The sequence below is a fragment of the Amaranthus tricolor genome, chromosome 15, assembly GCF_026212465.1.
Source record: "Amaranthus tricolor cultivar Red isolate AtriRed21 chromosome 15, ASM2621246v1, whole genome shotgun sequence".
NCBI classification, from domain to species: Eukaryota; Viridiplantae; Streptophyta; class Magnoliopsida; order Caryophyllales; family Amaranthaceae; genus Amaranthus; species Amaranthus tricolor.
The window spans coordinates 11,218,264-11,233,096 of NC_080061.1; positions in this window are offsets into that span (position 1 = coordinate 11,218,264).

Sequence of the window (14,833 nt, forward strand, 5' to 3'; positions counted from 1 at the left end):
CAGTAGGTTGGCGTTTAGCGGACCATGAAATTAAATTATCACCCAGAAAAACACAGTACCCAGAAGTGGAGCGGCGAGTATCAGGACAACCACCCCAATCAGCATCGGTATAGGACAAAAGAGTCGAAAGATTAGAATGATACAACTACAGACTATAGTGAATAGTACCTTTGACATAGCGAAGAATGCGATGAATAGCAGCCATATGTTCAATTCTAGGATCATGCATATAGAGGCAAACCTGCTGAACAGCATATGAAATATCTGGGCGGGTGAATGTAAGATACTGCAAAGCACCAGCTAGACTACGATACAAGGTAGGATCATCACAAGGAGAACCAGCATTAGCACAAAGTTTGTCGGAGGTAGCAACAGGAGTAGCAACAGGGTTACATTGAGACATGCCAGCCTTTTCAAGAAGTTCAGATGCATACCGTTGTTGAGATAGAAAGAGACTCGTGGAAGTACGATTAACAGCAATACCCAAAAAATAATTAAGAGGACCCAAATCCTTCATGGCAAACTCAGAGCTAAGTTTGGACATAAGAGACTCATGGAGTGAATCAGAAGAAGCCGTAAGAATAATATCGTCCACATATAATAACAGATAAGCAACATCAGAACCATGACAATAAACAAAAAGAGAATTATCAGAAATGCTGTTAGAAAATCCAATAATAGTCGCAAAAGTGGCAAACCGGTGGTACCAAGCACGAGGAGCCTGTTTGAGACCATAAAGAGACTTACGAAGCAGACAAACATGATCAGGATGAGTAGGATCACGAAAACCCAGAGGCTGATGCATGTAAACGGTCTCAGTCAAGTGACCATGCAAAAAAGCATTCTTAACATCTAGTTGATGAATAGACCAAGACCTGGAAAGAGCAATACTTAAAAAATGCGAATAGAAGCAGGTTTCACACCCGGACTAAAAGTTTCATCACAGTCAATGCCTTCCCTTTGAGATTTACCATCACCAATAAGACGCGCTTTATAGCGCTCAAAAGAACCATCGGACTTGGTCTTGACACGAAACACCCATAAAGACCGAATGATATTAGCATTAGGAGGACGAGGTACCAAATCCCAAGTATGATTTTCAATTAAGGCATCAAATTCCTCTTCAATAGCTAGCTTCCAGTTCGGGTCACGAAGGGCATGAAGAGGAGATTTAGGTAAAGGTGAAAAAGAAACATATAAAGCTTTGGAGTAGTATTTGGGATTGGGTTTAAAAATACAATGCTGACTACGCGTTACCATGCCGGGTGGTGATGATGAAGCGTGGGAATGGGCTGGGCTGTGTGAGGTAGGCCTAGTAGGTGTTGGGATAGCAGCTGGGCCGGAAATGGTAGCAGGCCCAGAGGTGGAGGGAGAGAAAGCTGATGGGCTTAAAGGATCAGTAGGCCCAAGAGGAGATGGGGGTGGAATGTAGTCTGATGGGCTGGAGGAAACTGTTGAGCCTGAAGCAAGGAGAGGCTGGCAGAGGTAGGGGGGAGCAGGTATTGGGCTAGGTGAGAAATTGGGCCCAGAAGGTAGAATAGGCTGGGGAGGGGAAGTTGGTGGGCTAAGTTGTGAAAACTGAATAGGAGAAGGGTGAGGAGTTAGGCTGGGCGTATGAGCAGGCCCAGTAGAGGATGTTTTGAGGAAATGAAGTGGAAGATTATCATCTAAAAATTGGTAGTTTTGGGGACACGGGGAAGAAGATTAAGAAAAAGGAAAGGTGGCCTCGTCGAATAGAACATGTCGAGATATAATGATTTTACGGGATGAGAGATCATAGCAGTTGTAACCTCGATGAGAGGACGGGTATCCTAAAAAGACACATGGAGTGGAACGTGGATGAAGTTTGTGAATAGTAGTGGAGGGAAAGAGAGGGAAACATAAACACCCAAAAACCCGTAGATGAGTATATGTAGGAGACTTATGATAAAGAAAATGAGTGGGAGTGAAATTACCAAGAAGTTTTGAAGGAAGAATATTAAGGAGATAAGTAGCCGTGTTTAAGGCGTGAGGCCAAAAAGACGGAGGAAGGGAAACATGACATAAAAGAGTACGAATGATGTTATTGATGGAGCGGATTTTGCGCTCGGATTTGCCATTTTGAGAAGATGTGTAAGGACAAGAAAAACGAAGAGTAATACCCCGACTAGTACAAAATTGATGAAACATATTATTGTCAAATTCACCCACGTTATCACATTGGAAAGATTTGATATTAAGCTTAAATTGGGTATTAACAAAAGTATTGAAATTCACGAACACATCATAAACTTGAGATTTGCGAACTAAAGGAAACGTCCACAAAAAATTAGTATAATTATCAAGAAAAAGAACATAATATTTATATCCTGAACGACTAGAAATAGGAGATGTCCACAAATTACTATGAACAATATCAAAAGGTTTAGAACTCATAGACATAGAATTAGCAAAAGGTAATTGAATATGTTTTCCTAAAGGACAAGAATGACAAACCAAAGGAGAATTTTTATTACATTGAATTGAACGAGAAGAATCAAGGAATTTAAAACTGCATTGCCCGGATGTCCTAAACGAGAATGCCAAAGACTAGAAGAAAAAACGGAAAAAGCCGATGATGGGGAAGATGAAGAAGTAGCTCCATGTGCGGATGGGAAAGGATAAAGATCACCTGTGCTATTAGATCTCAGGACGATGCTCCCCATGACTAAATCCTTCACAGAAAAGCCAAAAGGATCGAATTCGACGGAAACCATATTATCATGAGTGAATTTACAAACGAAAATAAGGTTTTTAATAAGTTTAGGTGCATGTAAGACATTTTTAAGGGTAAGGGATTTTTTGGAAGAAGGAAAAGAAATATGCCCGTGACCAAGAACTGGAATTAAATTACCATTACCAACAACAATAGCATTATTGAATTGATGCTTTAAAGGAAAATACGGAAATAAAGTACCTTGAGAACGAGTCATGTGGGATGTGGCACCGGTATCCATATAGAATTGCTCATCCGGAGTAGACAAAGAAAGACCAACAGAAAGTCCATTGCTTAAAGTAGGAGGAGCCCAAGGTGCATTGGGAAAAGAGGGAGCAGGCTGGGCCCAATGAGAGCCGGCCCAAGAAGGCCATCCAGTAGGTGAGTAAGGAGGAAAGGAGGGTGGGCCAGTGGGTAATCTGTTGGGCCGAAAAGAAAAAGAGGAATTGGGCCTGGAATGGTGCTGCCACTGACCAGCAGCATTGACGGAGCTAGGGTGGCTGCTACGGTGGGTCCGGCCACCACGACGAGGGTGACGGTGGCCACCACGGTGGTGGGGAGGGCCACGATGGTTAGAATGAGTGGAATTCTCGGAAAAAGTAGCTTTGTTTGTTGTAAGAAGGGCCGAATCTTGAGCGGGATGAATTTCTGTGGGAGAGGCCATGAAGAGAACAACAAGGAGAGGTGGAGAAAGAGGCGGCGGCACTCTTAGAAGGTGGTTGGGTGGCGGCAAGGGAGGAGGAAATGTGAGGGATCAAAAAACCTAGGCTAATGATACCATGTTAGAATGATTTGGTTGCATTCTCATTAGAAGAAATGTGAATATATACAAGATTACAAATCATATTTTAGGAAACTAAATATTTTCCTAATATGCTACTCAATCATGAAGATTATACAAAATATTCTAGTAATCAAAAGATATTATTCTAATATATTCTAATAGTTTTTAGTTCTAAAATTTTTGTTTGGTCTTGGTGTATTCAGTAGATATTCCACTTATGGTGTTGGTGCACATGTATTAAAGGGCGTGATACATCTTTTGTCCTTTATGACTTTTTCCTACGGAAGTCTTTATGCTGACGAAGTCACTTGGATGTCCCTTTTTTATGTCGACAAAGTTCCTTGATGTCCTTTTAATTTTAATTGAATAATAATTACCTATTTAAAAAAATGTAAGTAGAAAATATGTGAGGACCATAAGCAACATAAAATTGTTAAAATGAAGTTAAGGAAGATCTATGGGGACCACAAGCATTAATAAAATATAAATATTAGGATGAACATGTTAATTATGTCAAAAAAATTATGATATAAATAGACAGATTCTTAGAGATACAAATAAAACAACCAAAAATGACAAATGAGAATGAGAGAGTATTATCTAAAATTTATCAAATTTTTAATTGAAAATTACAAAAAAAATATTTTTTAGAAAGGCCAAAGTTGCATATATGTGCAACTGCACCTAGGTACAACAACACACTTTATACAACTTCATCCATTTTCAAAAAAATTATTTTTATTTTTTATTTTTTATTTTTAATTTATTATAAATTAATTGACAAAAAAACTTATGTTTAGAATATTTATGAAAAATCATATGAGTTACGTTTACGTTGAGCGACCATCGAATTTGATGAATTTGAAAAGATAGAAAAATTTTGAATTTTATTAAGCACGAATTTGCGAATTACAATATTAAAGTTTAGCGCTTTTGCGAAATACAACCACTAAAGTATTAAAGTTTACAAGCTCAAGCCAAACACAGATTTCAACCATTTTGGTGGTCGAAATTCTGTGTTTTTGGCCCGAATAAAAAAAACATTGAGGCAATAATTCACAAAAGTGTTAAACTTTAACGCTGTAGTTCGTAAATTATTCTTTTTAAAAAAATGTGGTCACAATAAGAAATGTGAAAATTTCTTCACTCACAGTTTGTTCTATTTTTGCTTTTAGTTAGAGGGAAAATACTAACGCCTTTAGTTAGGGGGAAAAATACTAACTTACTATTCCCTCCCCCAAGCAAAAGTACTTCACTTGAATTATTATAAAAATTATTTTAGTAATAAAGTTTACATTAAAGCAGATAAAATAAAGTTTTATTACATTATGTTATAACCTATAAATCAAGAATTAAATTAAAGTATAATTCAAATTTAATTGATAAATAATATTTAAAAAGTAAATAAGACAATATTGCTGAAAGGGAACATATCTAATAGATTATTCTTGTTTGGCTGCTATTGCTACATAAGATAATTATCCTTGGAAATGCAAAACATCGAACAAAATAAGCTTATTCTTAAAATTTAAATTCTCCAACTAAGCCCCGAAAAAACATATTTTCCAAAATATGCGTTTGGGAAAAATACTGTTTGAGAAAACATTTTTTAGCCTTAACCATTTGACAAGAAAACTCTGGCCCCGCCATCATTTTATTGCTTTTGTTTTAATTTTTTTTCCAACCAGCTAAATTCCTATTCCTTGACCAAGAAAACGTTGGTTGAGGCAATATTTTCCTAGTTTTTGTTTTTATTCTTTTTTATTTTTTCTCCACGACGCCATAAATGCATACTTGTAGTAAAATCAAATCTATATACCAATTTTCATCAATTTTCTCATTCCAGCACCCAACATATAACAAAGTAAATAACATTACATATACAAATATATACAATTGTTCTCGAACCCAAAAGTTATACAATGTGAATACATTACATATACAAACATATACAAATATATAGAAAGTTATGCACATAGTCTAAGAATCAGTAGTAGGTGAATCACCCTTATAAACGATATCTAAACTTGCATAAACTACAAGGGTACACTCACTATATGATTGCTCTCGAACCCTGAAGCTAGTGGGATGAACAAGAGATACATATGAACACTCGCTTTGAAAGGGTCCGGGAGCCTTCAAATGTACACTGAGTGTATATGGCGATTGATGCTCAGTCGAAGTTCCTGGAGCATCTACTTGTGTCAAGGAACATCGTCTTGCGCTAATAGTCGAAGCATGTGCTCATATCCAAGGCCCACCATCACACTATCGCACATCTTGACTACTTTATTTGATTGTTCATAACATACATGTAGTTGTGAGCACATGTAGTCACAGTTGTGCGTCTATAAAAAGTAATTTCAATTACAAATTAGGTTAACATTAAATATTAATTATATAAAACTTAAAAATAAATGACTCACCATGACATTTTATGGTATGCCAGATGGATTATAGTTCAGAGAAAGTGGCCACTCTAGTTTATATACTCGGGTGATGAACCATCTGGTGACACCACGATTTCAAATGAGATAGTCACACGCAACATGTGATGGTCTTTTGGTGGATTAGGCCTAGTCTGGAGCAAATCTTAATGTTGCATAACTCATTTAGTGTAATGGTATTCCACCACGTCAAAAAAGATCATAGGCGTTTGTACACGTCACCCATCATCTTTACCCTTATATAAGAGATATGAATACCATATCATCTACGACATATAACAATGATTACTTGAAAATGAGAAATGAAATAAATTATTGTGAACTGAAAAGCAATCAAAGTACCTGCTCACTAGCCTTGCAATAAAGTGAATCACGCAAGGGAAGTACACCTCATGAAGTGTGAGAAAGCGTCAATCAAAGCACGAGCCATCTTGATTCATATGGCTCGTCCTCTGCTGGGTCAATTGACTCAACACGGAGAAGAATAGGTTGCCCGTCATCTCCCCTACGTCGTCGAGTTAGGATAGCATGAGAGAAAAAAGTAATCTGCTCCCATATCCACAATTATATAACATAAGTAATTATAAGTAACATTGTGCAATAACGTTATAATTATTATACGTAGTGTTTTGTATTGCCTTTAGAATGACCAGTGGACTCGCAATGTCACTTGCTACTTTACCTCGCTTGATTGAAGTGGCTCGACATAAATGTCTATCGAGGAAAGCAAGTGCGACACTGTTCCAACTATAAGACAGGATGTCATGCTAGTCCTGGTTAACGAGCTCTAAAAGGATCCCTTGCATCTCATTTTTGAATTTGTTGAAAATCAAATAGCCAGAAATCAGCATCCATGTCAGCTTCACCGAAGACCTAATCATTGCTTCATTAGGTGGTAGGACCTGGAACATCCTATGTATCCGCTCTCTAGTATGGCTCGAATTAGGACTAATGATTGCCCTCCCACTCACTGGTAAGTCATTAAGTATAACAACATCATGCAGTGTGATGGTTAGTTTACCTACTGATAGATGAAATATATGCGTCACAAGTCTCCATCGCTCAACTAAAGCAGTAATCATACCTCGATCTACGTTTCTAAAAGCTACTGATTGGATGCGTATCCCATTTTTTTGCCTCTCTACTCTATAGCACCACCACCGCTATATGCCACCCATCTATAGTCTACCTATCTCACACATAAGGGTAGTGGCGAAATCATGAAGCAAGCACTACTTTGTTGCTCGAGAGAGAACATTAGTATCCAAGATACGTTCTTCTCCATAACCCATATCCATGACCTTAGGTTGAAGATTAGTAAACACTACTTTGTTCAGAAAGCCTAGCCTTTGCCTCTTTTGCTTATTGATCATTTTATCCTTGCTTTATTTCATTGCATCCTCATTTACTTTTATGCTTAGTTTTCTCTTAAGTAATTTAAATTTCTTACTTTAGTTGTTTCTATCACTAACCATCAAATAATATGTTTTTGAACGCACTAATCGATTGAGAAACCATTGAATTAACCCTCACTCCCAGTGGATTCGACCCGTACTTGCTAAGCATATTACGATATGCCGTGTACTTGCTGTTCAAAGGGAAATATTGCATTGTTTCTTTGCCCAATGCATTTAATGCACCACGCCACCAACTATCACGATTCCTTCTTAATATACTCACTGTATTTTCTTATGACTACCTTTTTTAAGGGTTATAAGTGTTTTTTTTAATTATTATCACTGAAATATGACTAAATCTATACTCTTGAAGTCAAAGGTGCTACGTAGAGTGGGTAAATTTTAATAACTTGGTGTTATAGACTACCCCTTTTAAAAAAAGTTATATCCCCGAAACTTAACTACCGTTTCTAGATTTGGTTTTTTTAGCACCAATTTTTTTCCACATACTAGTCAAACCATATCACAAGAACCATAAAAAAAGACACATATCACACACACTTCAATGAGTAAACAACGCGCGATATTCCTACACATTCTACCCCTCTAAAAGAAGTTACGTCCCCGGAACTTACTAACCTGAAAAAGAAAAAGGTATTGCTCTCACATGGACGACTCTGTTTCCCAGTAGCTGCCTCTCTTTCATGGTTTGACCGCAAAACCTTAACCATGGTAATGTCCTTGCGTCGGGTGCTTCTTACCTACAAGATAAATAATAATAATAATAATAATAATAATAACAACAACAACAACAACAACAACAACAACAACAACAATAATAATAATTATTATAATAATAATAATAAATAATAATAATATAAAATAATAATAATAATAATAATAATAATAATAATAATAATAATAATAATAATAATAATAATAATAATAATAATAATAACAATAATAATAATAATAATAATAAATTATGAATAATGGATAATTAATAATAATATAAATTATGATACAAGTTAGTTCATTTTACTTTAAACGTCACGTATTTGTAAGGATGTCGTATAACGTGTGTATAGATTTCAAATAAAAAAAAATAAATAATGTGCAAGATTAGATGTTGCCTTAATTATGCTGTAACCTCTCATAATAAAACACTATGAAAACCCTAATTTTCACTATTCCTACCAATCAAACTAAAACTGTAACACCCATGAATTTCAAACCCCTTAAACGAAACCAAAAATCGTGAAGGATGGGAGGAAATTTGAGTGTTACATAAAAAGAAAAGGAAAAGAATATAAATAAACGTTAAAGATTAATTTTAAAGAGGTGAGTGAGTGGAAATTTCGGCAGCATCTCTACTGAAATTGAGGATATAATGTAGATCGATAAATGGAGTAATTCAACTAAACTAATCAAAGGTGTCAAAGCCCTCTAAAAGATGTCACGACATGATGAATCATCGTCGGCACATCAATTCACTAATTCCAACACGGATCGTGGTTCCAGTGTTAACGTATCGGTTTAACGGATACAAAAGAACTATTCTTACAATCATACATCCAGAAACTACGCAGCAAACTATAACTTTACAAGGAATCACATGGATCCAAAAAAAAGTGATTATACAACCCAAAATTTAACGATGAATATAAGAGCTACAACGTCAGGCTAATCGTTTAGTAATTGCTATAATCGCACTCTACTCTTTCCCCAATGCCAAGCAAAAGAAGCTCCTATACCTGTTATGTCAAGCTATGATCCTCCTGCTGCTCAACATAATGACCATAGTCAAATGTGTCGTAGCAGAAACTTCATAGAATGTCATGAACAAATAACAATAAACACATACACGTTAGCAATCAATGAACTAATAACAATTAGAGTCATTGAACAAAAAGATAGACAACAATATAGCATAGCAATAACGAATCTACTCATCTGTCTAAACACCTCTATTTACTCATGATTTCTCTTTCAAACTACTAATCCCTCGAAGTATATTCAAAGGTAGTGGATCTTTTCTCTATTCATGGCATAGTGACACGGCCAAGGGCGTTATCGGCCACCCGGCGCCCATGGCAAAGTATGAGCTCATACCCCCTCGGGTCTTACCTTCGAGAAAACTAACACATTGGAGTACCAATCCAATAAAGAGGCCACCATATTGGGGTTTTCAAGGCCCAGATGTTAACACCTACGTCAAGGGGCGATATCGGCCACCGGCGCCCAATGATAAAAGTATGCTCATACCCCCCCTTACGGTGATCCAGTCAGATCTCACCTAGGGGACTACTTAATCAACCGGACATAATCTAGTTGAATCACGCCAAATAATCATAATCAAGGCTCAATAACTAGGAAATCACTTCGATACCACACACAACCATGGTGCGTTCTCTACTATTTAGGAGTTTGTTCTCATAGTCTCCTAATTCTTTCATTCTAATTGCTTATACCACTATTATGATTATTCGATAGCATAGTTTACTTTCTGGCGCTCTATAATTCTAATACAATGCATATAATCATGAAATATTGATAATAACTTGAAACAATGAATATGATAATTAATTAATGCGTTTACGTACCTGTAAGCGTCACTGCACGATTAAAAGTTACAAAAATCACCCAACTAAGGTTCTACGTCCTTCTTATGAATTGGGAACCTATACAAGTTAGGAATAGAACTAATAAGTTCCCTTAACTACTTTGTCATACCAACTAAATACTAAAGTAACCACTATCACCCATTCAATATGAGTCTTCAATTACTCTAGCACGCACACAACTCATTCAATACAAGTCAAAGTCATTAACTCAACATAACATATGCCTTTTCATCAATTTAAAAGTAAAAGTATATGTGAATGGTTCCAAAAATAACTAATCACAACTAAGACTTACAATTTTAATATAACACTTGTATAACGATAAGGCAAATCTTAGAGTTATCGAATCGCAACATTAATTGTTACATTCTCTAAAGCTAGAAAGAATTATGATCAAACATCACGACAAGTAACTTTAGTAACTCTCAACAATACGTTGACACTATGCTCACTAATATCATGTATTTATAACATCAATACCTAATAAGGGTATTTGTAATTCACAATAATTAAATCACTAACCATTAACAATTATTACTCCCAATAACAATTAAAACCACTTCTATAGTCTACTACGATTGCAACCATCACCAACTAAATATACTATAATCATAATGAACACAAAGAGGCCTTAAAACAACTTGTGAAATTGTCCAATTTACCGTCACACCACTAATATATAACATAAGAGCACACATAATTAAAATTTCATCCCTAAATTAAACCCTAATTAATTCATTGTTCAAAGTCACCACCTTTAACTACTACCCTTAATAAGATTTCATGAAAAAAATGATACACAAGCAACACAACTCATCAACTTAATAAAGTTCTAATTAGAAACTAGGAAAATTACTTAGAGTAAAGATGTGAGGCTTACAATGGGGCAACTAGATTAGAAGTGAAGACTAGGTGGTTGTGTAGGATGCCACGCAGCTGGACCGTAGCTGCTGGTGGCAGCAGCCTTCACGACAGTAGGTGGAGGCCGTGGCTGCAGCAGAATCCGCCGGTGGTGGCGATGGGACAGCAAGCTTGCGGTAGCAGTAGTGAAGGAGGAGAGGGAAAAAGAAATAGGGAAGAAAGAAGAAGGAAACAAGAGAAAAGAGGGAGATGTGTGTCTCTAAATTGTTAGGGAAGGTTTGCTCACAGTTAAAAACCCTAACTCCTCTTGTTATTTTATTAATTTAATTATTTCTAAATCATATATATATATATATATATATATATATATATATATATATATATATATATATATATATATATATATATATATATATATATATATATATATATATATATATATATATATATATATATACACTAGTGGAAAAAAAAGTATCTGCTGCGAATCATTTGTTGCGGTTTTATTTAGTCGCAGCATTTAATAGCAAAAAAAAAATGAAAAAAAAAATATATATATATATAGCAAATAAGGTGGTATATGCTGCGGTTTTTGCATGCCCATAGCAAATAAGTGTATTTTATTTTTTTATAAATTACGCGCCTCTATAGTCGTCGTGAATACGCATTAGTCTTCATTACTTTTGTATTCATTCTTCTCTAAACCCACGAAAAACCCTTTGCTTCATACTGTTGTATTCATTCTTGATTGTCTTCATTAGTCTTCGTTCTTCATTGCATCTGCTGCTACTTCGTCATTCTTCACCTTCTTCATTGTCTTCATTAGGTTTCGTGAATACATTGTTGTTTGCCATTGTTGTCTTCACCTTTAAACCTTCTTCAAAACCCTTGAACAAAACCCACGAATTTGTACTTCTTTAACCTTCTTCAACCTTCTTCAATACCAACAAATTTTTTCAAACCAAACGCACAAATTAGGGCTGAGTTTTTTAAAGGTAATTTCTCATTGTACTTTATTTTAATTTGTTCTAATTTTGATCATTACAAACGCACAAATTTAAGAATTGAATTGTTTGTGTTTTTGACTTGTATATTCTTAGTGTATTTGTTCTAAGTTATATTTTTGATATGTTTGTGTTTGTAACTATATATTTTGATTTTATTTAAGAATGTGATTTTATTCATGAATATGGTTGTTATTCAGAAGTTTCACATTTTACCTAGTTTATATAATTAGTTTGTTCATTAGAATACACATAATATTATTATGATTTATAAGGGTTGTATGAATATGGTTATTATTAGAATAAATGTTGTTATTAGAATATACAAAATATTATTATGGTTAATTAGGGTTAAATGAGTGATTATAACTTAGTTTGTTAATTAGGGTTAAGTATATATTTTCATTTATGTGTATTAATTTTGTTTGAAATTAGGATAACAAAAGATTGTTCTTGGATGTATGGAAGCATTGAATCGTCAGAATTTATTGATGGCGTATTAGAATTTTGTAGTATTGCAGTTGAACATCAAATTAGGACGGGGGGAGTTGGTTTTTATTGCCCTTGTGTCACTTGTGGCAATGTATCAAAGGTAGATAGTGTTGATATCCTTAGGGAGCACATACTTCGACGTGGGTTTAGGCCTCAATATCATGTTGGGGTTTGGTATGGTAAGGAGGGAGTTTACAAAGAGAAAAGTGTTGTTGAGGACGTTAATAATGTGGCTGATGTCAATGAGGATGTAATAGATCATGTTGATGGGTATGAGACAGTTGAAGAGAATGTCGATAAGGATGTGGATCGTGTTGATGAGATGATGGAGGGAGTCAAGGATGAGTTAGGAAAACGTCCTCGTGTTTTTGACTTGTTGATAGAGGCTTCTCAAAAGCCTTTGTACCCTGGATGTACAAAGTTCACCAAACTAACAGCAGTGTTGAAAATTTTCAACATTAAGTCAAAGTTCAATTGGAGTGACGCTAGTTTCACAATGTTATTAGAAGCGTTAGGTGAGATGCTTCCTTAGGGAACTGAACTTCCAAAGTCGACATATCATGTATCCTTTCAGCTTAGAGTACCAGAAGATTCATGCGTGTCGGAATGATTGTGTATTGTATTGGAATGAAAACGAGAACTTAGAAGAGTGTCTTAGGTGTGGCTTATCGCGCTACAAGCATATAGGGGCTCGAGATGGTAAAGGGCCCCCGGCTAAGGTATTGTGGTATCTTCTAATAATACCTAGATTCAGGCGCTTGTTTTCTATAAAGAAAGATGTGTTAAATTTGAGGTGGCATACAGATAGGGTGAAGAAAGGTTACTTGCTCACACATCCATCTGATTCTCTGGAGTGGAAGAGTATTGATAGGTTGCATAAGACTTTTGGGGATGAGGTTCGTAATTTAAGGCTCGGACTGTGTACGAATAGGATGAACCCATTCGGCAATCTTAGTTCTCAACATAGTACTTGGCTAGTACTGTTAGCTATCTATAATTTGCCACCTTGGTTGTGTATGAAGCGTAATTATATTATGCTTTCGCTTCTTATCTCGGGTCCTAAACAACCTGGCAATGACATAGATGTATACCTTGCACCTCTCGTTGAGGATTTGAGAAATATGTGGGATGAAGGCGTTTCCGTGTTTGATGCATATGCTAATGAGGAGTTCAACTTGCGTGCAATGCTTTTATGCACCGTTAATGATTTTCCGGCATATGGAAACTTATCGGGGTATAAGAACAAAGGGAAGAAAGCATGCCCAATATGTATCGATGACATGGAATCCACGTGGATTCCTAAGTTCAAACACGTATTCATGCACCATCGAAAGTTCCTCCCACGAGATCACCGAATATCGTAAGAAGAAGAAGATGTTCAACGGGGAGGTTGAGGACCGTGTAGCTCGTCGGCCGTTGACTGGTTATGAGGTTCATGAATAGGTTAAGGGAGTTAAGACTGTATTTGGTAAAACAGGGCAAGTGCAAGGGGGTGAAGACCGATTATGGAAAAAAGAATCAATCTTTTGGAAGCTTCTATATTGGAGAGATCTATAGGTTAGGCGTTGTCTTGACGTTATGCAGATAGAGAAAAATGTATGCGATGCCATTCTCGGGACTCTCATGAACATTCCGGACAAGACAAAGGATGTTAGGGCCGTGCGAGAATTGTTTGAACGTAAGGGTCTTCGTCTGGAGTTGTGGGCACATGTTAAGGTGAGTAAGAAAAGAAATAGAGCTGGTGAAGTTGGTGGCCGTAACAAGGGAAAGGGCGATAAGAAGAAGATGAGTAATGACAAAGTTTATTTGCCTTCAGCTTGCTACACATTGTCCAAAGCAGAGAAGCGGGCATTTTGTGAGTCTTTGTATGGCATTAAGGTTCCGTCTGGGTACTCATCTAACATGAAGAGATTTGTGACCCTAAATGAAGAGCTGAAGTTAGGAAGCATGAAATCTCACGATTGCCATGTAATGATGCAAGTGTTCTTACCAATTACAATCCGTGGAATACTGCCAAAACATGTGAGATATGCTATTACCGAGCTATGTTCGTTCTTCAACACAATTTTTGGTAAAGTTCTTGATCCCTTTAAACTTGATGCTCTTCAAGTCGACGTGATTGTAACTTTATGCAAGTTTGAGATGTATTTTCCACCTTCTTTCTTTGACATAATGATTCATCTTATTGTCCATCTTGTTCGTGAGATCAAGCTTTTGGGTCCAGTTTTTTTAAGGTGGTGTTATCCTTTTGAAAGACACATGGGTGTTTTACAAAACAAGGTGAGGAATCCAGCACAACCCGAGGGGAGTATGATTCAAGGCACTGTTAGCGATGAGATTAGTAACTTTATAGCCGAGTATTTAGCCATGGAAAAGCCTATTGGACTTCACACCTCTCGACATGAAGGAAGACTTGAGGGAAAAGAAACAATTGGCTCCAAATCGATCACACCTCTTCGAGACAATCTTCTACAAGCACACTTGTATGTG